Consider the following 12,967-nt stretch of genomic DNA (forward strand, 5'->3'; position numbering starts at 1 on the left):
CCAATGAAAAGTCGATCATATCTGGAATAAGGGATGTTAAGGATACATCTCTATTACTATACCCACTACAGGAGTCAACAGTTAGGTGAATCTTTTCTTTTTTTGACTGTTTGAAAAAAAAAAAGATATATCTAAGGAAGTCGTGAAGGCGATTTTTTCGACATATTCTTTGCCAGTACCTGTAGGTCCTATATACATAGGCCTTGATGATTTCAGGGTGATATAAAAAGTTTTTGAAGTCTCTTAAATTGACCCTGAAACCAACATACAAAAGGGAAAGTGAAGCTCGAACCCGGGACCCTCTGGACCGAAGGCCTCAACGCTAACCATTCAGCCAATGAGTCTGCAAAGATTGAAATTTTAGCATTGGTAACTATTTATTTTAAAAACAGTCCTTCAGTATAGTCACCAGCATTGTCTATAACTCGTTGCAGCGATATGGAAGTCATAAGAATCCCTGTGGCAGAATCTGTTCTCTTGATATCTCTAATGGAGCGATCTACTGCTGCAGAATCTCAGGAACAATCCGGAAGCGAATGCCACGAAGCGGTTCGTTCATCTTTGGGATCAAATCATAATCATTGGGGCTTAAGTCTGGAGAATATGATGCACGGAAAAGTGCTTCTCAACCCCAGCGACCGTACAAATCAGCCATATGTGACCACGCATTATCCTGCAACAAGATGGTAAGGTTCTCCAAGAATTGTCGCCGCTTTCTTCGCAACGCTGGTCTCTGATTATGATCCAAGAGATGTCGGAAACACTGTGTGTTAAGAGTCTGCCCTTGCGGTACGGCATATGTTAGGATGACACCATCGCAGTCGTAGACAGGAATCACCATAACATTCATATTATTAGGGGTTTGACGAACTTTCGGTTTGCGTGGTGACCCGTAATGATTATTTCTGTAGATTTTAAGGAAAAATCCGTCCGTGTTTCTATTTTCAACCTGAAGATGGGTCGATAAAGAAATTCTTCTTCTTCTTCTTCTTCTTCTTCTTCTTCTTCTTAATCTGTTAACCCTCCAGGGTCGGTTTTTCCCTCAGACTCAGCGAGGGATCCCACCTCTACCGCCTCAAGGGCAGTGTCCTGGAGCTTCAGACTCTGGGTCGAGGATACAACCTGGGAGGATGACCAGTACTTCGCCCAGGCAGCCTCACCTGCTTTGCTGAACAGGGACTTGCAGGGGGGGGGGGGGGAATTGGAGGAGATAGATAAGGAAGAGGGAAGGAAGCGGCCGTGGCCTTATCTTAGGTACCATCCCGGCATTTGCCTGGAGGAGAAGTGGGAAACCACGGAAAACCACTTCCAGGATGGCTGAGGTGGGAATCGAACCCACCTCTACTCAGTTGACCTGAGACTGAGTGGACCCCGTTCCAGCCCTCGTACCACTTTTTCAAATTTCGTGGCAGAGCCGGGAATTGAACCCGGGCCTCCTGGGGTGGCAGCTAATCACACTAACCACTACACCACAGAGGCGGACTAAAGAAGAAATTCAAGGCGTGTGATTTTATTATTTTTATTTAATGCATTAGCTTATGTTGCTAAGAGCTACAACAAAAGTAACCGTGTGCAGGGAAATTTCTCCCCGTGACGGTTTCTCTTTTCTCCTCATGAAATAAATACGTGAATAAATGTGTTTTTATTCCTAATCCACACCAAAACCCATGACGCTGCAGCCCTGATGGGCTTGGACCTACCAAGCGGCCGCTGCTTAGCCATAAGGCCTGCAGGTTTCGAGCTGACGTGTGATCAGCGCGACGAATCCTCTCGGACGTTATTCTCGGCTTTCTAGATCGGGACCGCTATCTCACCGTTAGATAGCTCCTCTATTGTTCTCACGTTGGCTGAGTGAAACCCGAATCAGTCTTCAGATCCAGGGAAATAATCCGTGACTTGACTGGGAATTGAACCCGGAGCCTCCAGGTAAGAGACAGGCTTACGGCCCCCAGACCGCAACACTGGTCGTATTTCTAATAGAGGGGGCGAGAAGTAGGCTATGTGAGGGAAGAGAGAACTGGGCTGTATTATTACTAGCTGGAAGTTGTAGTATGCTGTAGCAGTCTCTCCAGCTGCTACAACAATGACCTAGAGGTGTCTGGAAAGGGAAAGGCAAGCAGGCCACTACAAGCAAGGCCTGCTGCTGACTCAGTCACTTGACAGACCGTGCACGCTGTGTACCACGAGAAAAGCTTCTTGAGTGCAGGCTAACGTGTTGTTGTGTTCCACGATACAGTGAGATTTTCCCATACGGTATGTTTCCTCTTATTTTATCCTTAATAGTTGACAGTTCATGTTATATAAGAGAAGCAGGTTGCGCTTAAACTGTGTTCATTTATCTGTTAAGTTTACTTCCAAACATGTTACATAGCAGAGACTTTTATTACTATTTTTACATTGGATTACAGTACGTTGAATAACATAACCTACCTGTTGGTGAAATGTTTGATCCCCTAATGGAGGAAACTAAGATACACTGTGAATAAGCGAGCAGGGAGTGATATTGGGTGCCTAGGACCTCTGTAAATCTAAGGCTCAGGCTCCTTGAAATGAAGCTAAGCGTTAAATGACACGGCTAGATTTATTTCCCTTCGTTTAATATTACGATCATCCAGTGTGAATGTTTATAAAATCTCATTCATTTTCTCAGATTTCCGATTAATTCTGAAGCTTTCTCCTTATTTTCACTCATATAAAAATGTCTACACTGCGGACTTCATTTTCCTATCACACTTATATTTTCCAACATGATGTCAGTTCAAAAATTGTGAGTAACCACGGGGATTCTGATTTCCAAATGGAAGCAAAGTTATTAGAAAGGTACATACTACTCTATAGAATAAAATGACCTCCAACAATATTGTGAATAGCACATATTAGAATATGTAAAATGCCGTGACTTATGCGAAATAGAGATTGGGATTTATGATGCTCAGTTAATCTGTTATGATATTTCGAGTTCATCTTGAGATGTCTAGTGTATCCATGGCCCGCATGCCATGAAATACGGCTTTGGAACAGAGAAACAAAGGGCACTCAATGTATAAAAAAAGTCTGAGAACATTGCGTGCTAATCCTTTTATGGCGAAGACGAGCAGAAAATATATTTGTAGAATTGATACCTTGTCTTTCACAATTGCCTAGAAAATATGATTGGATAGGTTAAACGGATACTTGGGGATCTTTTTGTGATGAGGGTGAGCAGTAAATACATAAATCTAAAATTGATTCCTTGCCTTTTATATTTGCCTTGAAAATATGGTTGGGGTAGGTTAAACGGCTACTTTTTTCTAACGAGTAAAGGAACTCAAAATTCGCACGAAGAATAAGTCCCTGAACTTCAAGAATAAGTCCCTGAACTTCCTTTATACTCTGTAAACTGGTCCCAAAAATCTTCGAATATTATTTGATGTAGGGCTATTGTCACGATTATTATTATTATTATTATTATTATTATTATTATTATTATTATTATTATTTATTAAAAATTATTCTGCAGTGTGATAAGCAACATCTAAATGCCGGCAAATTCTGTCTTATAAAACTTGTTCACTCTCTTGAAGGAGGGCCGATGACCTAGATGTTAGGCCCTTAAAGCAACATCATAAATCTCTTGAAGGATTTGTGGCAAGCTGGGGAGTTTGAGAACTTTTTTTTTTGCTATTTGTTTTACGTCACACCGACACAGATATCTCTTATGGCGACGATGGGACAGGGAAGGGCTAGGAGTGGGAAGGAAGCGGCCGTGGCCTTAATTAAGGTACAGCCCCAGCATTTGCCTGGTGTGAAAATGGGAAACCACGGAAAACCATTTTCAGGGCTGCCGACAGTGGGGTTCGAACCTACTATCTCCCGAATACTGGATACTGGCCGCAATTAAGCGACTGCAGCTATCGAGTCTGAAAGTCTTACAAATAGAATAGGCCCCTATGCCGTTTGAGAGAATCACTAATTTCTCAGTCTCCACCGTTATTTTGGGCAGTAATCATAACCAGATTCAAAACCAACTGCCCTTAAAATTATTTATCTTAATTTCTCATTTCATCTTCGAGAAACTACAAGTAGTTGAGACACCATAGGTTTCACAAATCCACTAAACACGTGTAGGAGATGACATAAGCCACTGTACAATTCTGCTCCACGGATATTCGAATTGAATTTATTGATGATATTTTGCCTCCAACACTAATGAGCCTCTTTATTTAGCGTCTACATTCAATGCAATATTACCAAGCGAGTTGGCCAGGCGGTTGTGGTCGCGCAACTGTGAGCTTGTGTTCGGCAGATAGAGGGGTCGAATCCCATCGTCGGCGGATCTGAAGATGGTTTTCCGTGGTTTTCCATTTACAAACCAGGAAAATGCTGGAGTTCTACCTTAATTATGGTCACGGCTGCTACCTTCGTAATCCTAGCCCTTTCCCATGCATCTGTCGCCGAAAACCTTCGATGTATTAGTGTGACGTTAAATAGTTGTAAAACATATATATAAGAGTTTTTCCTGTACATTGTTCAGAACATAAAAAGAACGGTATTTCTGTATCAATCGTGTCCACAGTAAGAAGGAATTTCAATTTTTAATTTTCCGTCATGTAGGCGTATGTATGTATGTATGTATGTATGTAGCTAGGTAGGTAGGTACGCGCATCACGAGAAATGGCTGAGCAGAATTTAATGAAAGTCAATACCGTATGTAAAGTCGGAGAATAAAGCACAACAATCTAGGCTATAAATAATGCTAATCACTCTGAGCGAAATGGTAGATTAGGGGAATCTAACATGTTATTCTCAAATATCTACGTTATTACTGGTTCCACCGATAAATATTACATAACCAGACTTATATACAATAAAATTTTCGATCATTTGTCTTATACAGTTTTTTTTTTCGTATTGGCCATGATAAATGATATTCATGATTTACACTTTTGTTGCGTAGTCTGTATCGACGCCAAGCGACGAGGAAATGGCTCGACAGAATTTAATAAAAATCGGTGTGTAAAGTTTAGGCTAAAAGAGTGAAATGGCAGTTTAGGGCAAGGCCTAACATGTAATTCTCGGATGAACTTAGATTTTGTTGCTTAGTCCATATCAACACCGAACACAGTTAACATGGGAATGTTGTTCAATCGTGTCAACCTGCGACGGTGGTGGTTTCTATCGTGAGTGTCTTAAGGTGGTCATCCGCGCATATCGACAAGAGCAGTTGTGAAGGAATAAGAGAAGAGGAAGTCACGAAAGGAGAGAGAAGGACTCCCTTTATACTGCATTCCCTGATATCAAAGAGTCGGAAGAAAACTAAATGTGAAGGCCTACGATATCGAAAGCCCGTAAAATTGATCAGTATTCACTCTACATTGGCTATTGTTTGTTGTGATGTGCTTTGTTTCTTCTGCTTCCGCTCATGTCCGATAGATGGTATAATTGTTGTGTGCTGCATAAGCTAAGGGAGCACAGCAGAGCAGTGTTCAGCGCTGTTTGTGGTGGGGTCATCCCAGCTCTGGAACTCGGCACGGTTTGAGCGGCTGTGTAGTACAGCACTGTTCGTGTAAAGTGGGAAACTGTGCTGTTTTTAATTTGATCGAGCATTTCGTATGAGAGCATTCATTTTAACCGCGATTTTCCAGTCGTTTAATATTGTATTCTAACAAGAATACTGACGTCAGTCTTATTTTATTTGGAATTATCATTAGTGTATTGTCTTCTTCGATTCTGTTGACTCTATAATTACCTTTGTCATTATAATGAAAAATGCCCATCTTAATTGTGACTGGCAGTAGGCAAGAGGACCTGCCATCATAATGAAAACTCCCCAGCTCGATTTTGACTGGCACTAGGACAGAGGGCCTGCCAATACAATGAAAACTCTCCATAACGGTCTTCACATGAGAAACAACGTATGCCAACCTTCCCGTCATGTTTCTCCGGTAACGCTAAGAGCTATGTAATTTAATAAAATCTTACTCACAACGTGTACACTACTTCACTTAGATTCATTTAGACGTCTGTATACAATGTACAGATACATCAGCTAGTAGGTACCTATATTTATTTCAGAACAAAGTGAAGGATAAACTAAAATCTTAAATATTTACTAACTTAACAAACTTTCATATTATCACCTCAACTCTACAACATCTGTGCGGAGTGTGTCTTCAAGAGAGCTCTCGGTGGCTGGAATGGTAGAATCTTGATTGGCGGTGGAAACATTAGTTAGTGGCTTTACGTCGCACCGACACAGATAGGTCTTATGGCGACGATGGGATAGAAAAGGCCTAGGAGTTGGAAGGAAGCGGTCGTGGCCTTAATTAAGGTACAGTGCATACAGTGTGTCGCTCTTAAACTCTGGTAACAAATGCGTTATGCGTCTCCAAAAAACGTAAAAGCAGTAAGGGAACGTAAAACGGTTATTATTATTATTATTATTATTATTATTATTATTATTATTATTATTATTATTATTATTAAAGGTGTTAACAACCTCTGTCAGATTAAACTTAGATGCAATATCTGCTTTAATAAGCCAATAACACAGACGTGACATTTTCAGCTATTTTTAACGAGCTAAAATAACTATTTATAATTTTATTGAAGCCCACACCGTGCACTTCCTGCCATTTCCTTCATATTTCTCGTTTTAGAATCACAGTGCACTTTATTGTTGTGGGAAGAAAGCTGAGACTTGCTGTAGTTGTAGCCTATCGCTTTGCGTGAAAGTGCTTGCCCGTAGCACCGCCGAGTGTTTTGTTCGGAAAGTGTCCATGCTCTGAAGTAGCCATGACCTCATCTAGAGAGAGTGCTATACTCGTTCCCTGGGGCTAATGGAAAAGATGACAAGGTTAGGAAAGTAAGGCAAGGTTGAGCTACTTCGCCCTACTTGAAACCTGAGAAAACTATCAGCTCACCAATGCAACGGTTTGTTCCATATTACAGTCGCTGCAACCAGGGCATAAGGAATAACTAACCGATAGGTTTTAGCTGCCCATCAGTACTCTAAAGAAGCGAATTATAAAGAGAATCTCCGAGATGAGTGGGGGAAGGTCGAAGGCATGAGAGAAGGGGCGAACGAGGGGGAGAATTGTTTCAGTTTGTTTTCCATTTACCATCCAAGTTTAATAAGAAACAAAAAAAAAGTCAGGAAGTTCGGAGCTTTACGTGATTATTAATGTTATGTTATAAGCCACGGAACTTGTAATTTTACGTGGGTATTAGGCCTAATCTGAAGTCATAAGACATTGTTTTACGTGTTCATTAACCTTAGTCCATTAGCCATAAGACTTACTGTTTTACAAGATTATTAATTTTAAGTCGTTTAAGTCATAAGCCATTAGACTTAGGTCTACGGTTTTACGTGACTATTATTCTTCAGTCACAAGCCTCGGGACCTGACGTTTGAACGTGGTATTCGAAACACCAAGACCTGACTTCCCGTCTTGAAAATCGCAATTACTAATAATTAAAGCCCACTGCCTTAGTGTAATTCGTTTTAATATTCGCTCAAGATTGAGGGATCGAATCCCAACGTATTCTGAGTGCTCAAGTGTGAAGGACCTGTGTCAGTTGACTAATCGGTACATAAAATTAGGCTACCCTTTTGAAGGACTTCAGCGTCCCGTAAAAACCTGTAACAGTTCAACGGGCATTAAACAAATAATAATAATAATAATAATAATAATAATAATAATAATAATAATAATAATAATAATAATAATAATAATACTTTATGTCCTACAAACTAATTTTGTGGTTTCCGGAGACACGGAGGTGCTAGAATTTAATTTTCCCTGAAGGAATTATTTTCCGAGCCGGTAAATCTATCGACACGAGGCTTGCATATTTGAAGGGTCAGGGGAAAAATCACGTGTCAGTGTTTTGTTGTAATCGAGTTGGACATCAGACCAAACTAAATTCAGTTTACTACATTTCGAACTTCAGTTATTTGAAGCATATGATTTGGCAACGTTTTGCTTTTTTATACAGTACCGTAATGCTTTTAATTTAAATTTTCGTTTTTCTGAGTTCTGAAGGAAGTTGACATCTGTTTTTACCCCTGACCCTTCATGTGAGCTCCTTTGACTAACGCTAGACTAAGCTGAGATCGAACCCGCCAGACTGGGATCAGACGGCGGGCGCTTTACTTCTTTGAGTCACTTAGCCTGGCTTAATAATTATAGACTTTTCAGAAAATGTCGTCTGTTGTCTGTCAGACAGTGTTCGCAATGGAATATAGTACTTTTTTAAATATTGCTGCATCGAAATGCAATTAATTAAAATTCCTGGTAGAGTAGTTGTCTGGAGGAAGACTCTAACGATCGCCATTTTCTAGCCTACTTTCATCATGTTGTCCGTATATGTTGTCGTCGTGCCCCTCCCGTTGATAACTTCCTAAGTGACTTCCTATATCCAGCAAATTTAATGAGGTTTAAGTCACGTCAATGGCATGTGATCATTTTCAATTTTCCAAGCCCACTGCAAGCAGAAGATCACTGTGATATTTACCAAGATCTCAATGTATCCCAAGTTGTTAGAAGGAACAATGTGAGTCTTGACGCATTTACAGGGCACGTAATTCGAATTGTGTTTTAGTTTGTTGGAGTCAGTTTTATCAACTTTAAGTAGTATTCTTAAAATATCTTGTCTCTACCTAAATGAAATGAAATGAAATGGCGTATGGCTTTTAGTGCCGGGAGTGTCCGAGGACATGTTCAGCTCGCCAGGTGCAGGTCTTTTGATTTGACTCCCGTAGGCGACCTGCGCGTCGTGAAGAGGATGAAATGATGATGAAGACGAAACATGCACCCAGCCCCCGTGTCAGTGAAATTAACCAATTAAGGTTAAAATTTCCGACCGCGCCGGGAATCGAACTCCTAGACTCCTGTGACCAAATGCCAGCACGCTAACCATTTAGCCATGGAGCCGGACTCTCCACCTAAATAAGTTATAGCTCATGAACTTCTGTCAATCGGCACCGTATGAGAAGAATGTTGATGCCGGCATAGTCACTGGCTTCGCATCAAGGCGGCCGCGGTTATAAACTCGGTCAGTGCATGTGGGATTTTTTCAATTAAAAATACGTCCGTGTGTTTCTTATTCCACGCAAAACTGGAGATCCCGTGGCTATGATCATAGCTGGACCTTGCTGGTCCTGGATTTCAGTATTTCAGCTAAGATACGATCTGAGATACGGGCAATTTATGGCTTAAGAATACGTCTGGCACATTTTAAAGAACGATTCCCTTGCGGATGTTGTTCTAAAATTAGTGATTTAGCTGTAGAGTGCTATGATTGCTTGTTTCCAACCACATTCGCAAATGGTGATTTTCAGTAGCAAATAAATATTAACAAGACTGATCTGAGGAACGTATTTGCAGATATACACCTTGCTGTGTGGCTCAGGCGGCAGTGCGTCTGCCTCTCACCGCTGGGTTCCGTAGTTCAAATCCCATGTGAGATTTGCGCTCGACAAAGCAGAGGCGGGACAGGCTTTTCTCCAGGTAGCCTACTCCGGTTTCCCTGTCGTCTTTCACTCCAGCAACATTCTCCACTATCACATAATTTCATTTCATCTGATCTGTCAGTCATTAATCAGAGCCCCACAGTAGTGCGACAGGCTTCGGCAGCCGGCACAGTTCCTAGTTGAGGGCTTCATTCATTCCATTCCTGACCCGGTTAAAACTGGATACAGGCTGCGGATTTTCATTTCACCTTGCTGTAATGCTTCGGATTGCAAGTAACAGGTTAATAACGCCAGACATTGAGATGATAGTTCAGCAAACATCAAGGCAATTTGAAGAAGTATCTGCACTGCATTCTTGTAATTTACATGGAACAGTTGTGTTGGGAAATATTGTGATAGAATACTTGTTGTTTCTTTGTTTCTTCATTTTTTGCAGGTGCTTCGTTTGTGAAGTTCTTTTATTTCTTGATTGTTCGGACAAAACCTCATAATAATGCATATTACAGATGAGTTTGGGTAGTTGATATTCTTCTTAATTTTTACTGTACAGCAATGTGGTTAAGTGTAAGAGAGGACCATGAGTCCTAACTTCACCAAACTAAAGACAAGGTTTAAAAAATATGTAGCTCACTGTGGATCAGTGGTAGAATGCTGGTCTTCGGATACTTAGATCGCATGTTCAAACCCGGTAAATTTAGGCGGATATTTGAAACTTGGAGAAAAGTCCATTCGGCCTTCCGCCTGTTACCATATTTGGAATTGGAATTAATCCGGCCATAGATCACCCAACAGAGGTCCTGTTTATCTGACATCTGAAGCAGTAAGAAAACGTCGAAATTAACATATAGGTGACCTAAGTGGCGTCAAATCAAAATGCCTGCAACAACACGGTGCCTGGGGCCGTACGGTTATTATTATTATTATTATTATTATTATTATTATTATTATTATTATTATTATTATTATTATTATTATTATTATTATTATTATTATTATTTGAATGTGCGGAGTTATGTAGGCCCCTACACGTGCAAGAAATTTGCTGGACTAATAAAGTTTGAAGGTTGTGCACAGAGAGAGATAAGTAAAATATGAGTATAAACCACGGTTTACTGTCTCTAAATTCGGCACATTAATGACGAAATCTATCAATAGTTTCGTCTAACGTTCATATACAGATACACAGTTTCCGACTAAGTCATATTAGCCTCATACTGAAGTGAGTAATACATATTTACAATTAAAACTGGAATGTTCTCTTCCTTCACTATGTCGCGTAATATTTAGTACAGATCATCATCATCCTTTAGTACAGACGTCCCTGATCTCTTACATGATCAGCAACAACAATTATTACACCGGGCAAAGAAATTCACTCCATCCTATGTCACAATACATTTGTGCCAGATCCAGCAGTATATATGTCGAGTGCAGCCTCCGTCACTTGCTGGCTTGTCTGACCTCCATTTCGAGCCATTGTGCGATTATTCACTGTCGTAATCCAACCGGATTACATGGGTGTGTTTCTGGCCCGTCATCGAATGATCAATATGGGCACATATTTTCATGTGAACTTATATTCGAGAAGTATGGGTACCACTTCAGATACCAATTATATTATAGGGATTTGTTGTAACTTAAGATACCAGCGACCTCAAAGACAGTGCAGAATAACCAGTAGCGTAGCCAGGATCGTCCGATGGGGGGGAGGGGGGGGGTAGTTACAAAATGATGGTAGGATATTATGAAGGTGCATGAATGACTTGTCATTATCAGGACACTGATACAAGTAAATTAGAGATCTGTTGATTCTACAGTTATATCTCTGAATGTTTGTTTACAATGGCGGCAAGTGAAATCCCAACACCAAGAAGGAGTTGTGCTAGACAAACGAAATTCGGGAGGCATGTCTGCACATCTGAAAGCTGGCGCCTATTCGTATTTGCACTCTAGACGACGAAAAGTGGTACTGGTAGTGCAACTAAGACCTTGCAAAGCAAGTTTGCTTTAAATACGCACTGTACACTTCGTGAGCGTTAGTCATCGTCCGGTGTTGACGTTGTGAGGTAGGTGTGAGTCAAACATGCCTTTAAGGATAGGAAGAAGGCGGTATCAGCAGTTTACTGAGTTTAAACGAGGCCGTGTAATAGGGCTATTGGAAGGTGGAGGTTCCTTCAGTGATATTGCAGAAAGACTTGGAAGTGATGTATCCACAATGCATCGGTGTTGGCAACGATAGTCACAGGAAGGCACTGTCTCAAGAAGACCGGAGTCAGGCTGCACACGGGCCACTACGGAGAGGGAAGACCGCTGTATTCACCGCATGGCTTTGGTGGATTGTACTGCATCTGCAGCAGCCATTAGAGCTTCTGTTGACACTAGAGTGACACAGCGAACAGTAAAAAAGTCGAATACTTGAGGGACAGCTCCGATCAAGATGTCCTGTAGCGTTCATGCCACTAACTGCGAATCACTGCCATCTACGACTTAAGTGATGTCAAGCTAGAGCAAACTGGAGGGCGGAGTGGGAATCTGTTGTGTTCTCAGGAGAGAGCCGTTTCTGTCTTGGTGCCAGTGACGTCTGTAGGTTGGTAAGGAGGAGGCCAGGTGAGCACTTGGAACCAAGCTGTCTGCGGCGACGACACGATAGACCTACACCAGGAGTTGAACACAATTCAAAAAAATAAGAGAAAATGTTTTGTAACGTCTGGTATGTGAACGTTAATTTGGTAGATGGGGCTCCAATGGTCGTACAGCATACCTTGAGACCTTACCCACTCAGGGTATGTTAAATCGAAGTTATACTCCACCTGTTGGCGTAGCCATGCATTAAAATGTCAGGTGATTCCCCAAAACAAAGTGAATAGCGGTGCGTCCGTGTGTCGTTGTGAGGTACACAGACTACTGCTGTCATCTGAGCACGTTGTAAGTAAACCAGCATATCCCATGAGACATCTTAACGCAAGGGCCGTCACTTATATCCAGGAAGGATGGGCATCTCGTCGTGTTGATGTGGATCTCGGTGTCTTTCCGTCAGTTATTCACCGCTTGTGGAATCGCTACAATGAGACAGGCCAGTTCACAAGGAGGGTTGGACAAGGTCGTGGACGCATGACAACCCCACAGGATGACCGATATCTGACCATCTGTGCTTTGCGGCGTCGTTCGGAAACTACCAGAGAACTGCAACAAACTTCAGAAGGGTCACTGGAGTCACGGTGTCTGACCAGACGGTAAGGAACAGGTTAAGAGAAGTGTCCTTACGGCCCAAACGTCCTGTTCGAGTGCCCCGTTTAACGCAGCAACATCACGCAGCTCGCCTTCTGTTTACCCGTATCCACGTCAACTGGAACTTCGCCAATGGAGACCTGTGTTGTTCACAGACGAGTACAGATTTTCCCTGACACAGCGTGAGAGACGTCAACGTGTATGGAGACGCCGTGGTGAGCAGTACATGCCAAATGTTGTCCAGGAAGGCGACAAAGTTCTGTGATGGTGTGGGGTGGCATCAGT

General features: G+C 41.7%; 1 protein-coding gene across 1 annotated transcript in view; it reads left to right on the forward strand.

Moving 5' to 3' along the window:
• Positions 1-2,113: 2,113 nt before the first annotated feature.
• Positions 2,114-12,967, forward strand: part of LOC136863114 (CD151 antigen) — a 218,145-nt gene continuing 207,291 nt past the window's right edge. The window contains exon 1 of the mRNA XM_067139454.2: positions 2,114-2,253. The gene's annotated coding sequence lies outside the window, so the exon portion shown is untranslated. The remainder of the gene's footprint in view (positions 2,254-12,967) is intronic.

Source organism: Anabrus simplex, chromosome 2 (genome assembly GCF_040414725.1).
Source record: "Anabrus simplex isolate iqAnaSimp1 chromosome 2, ASM4041472v1, whole genome shotgun sequence".
NCBI lineage: Eukaryota > Metazoa > Arthropoda > Insecta > Orthoptera > Tettigoniidae > Anabrus > Anabrus simplex.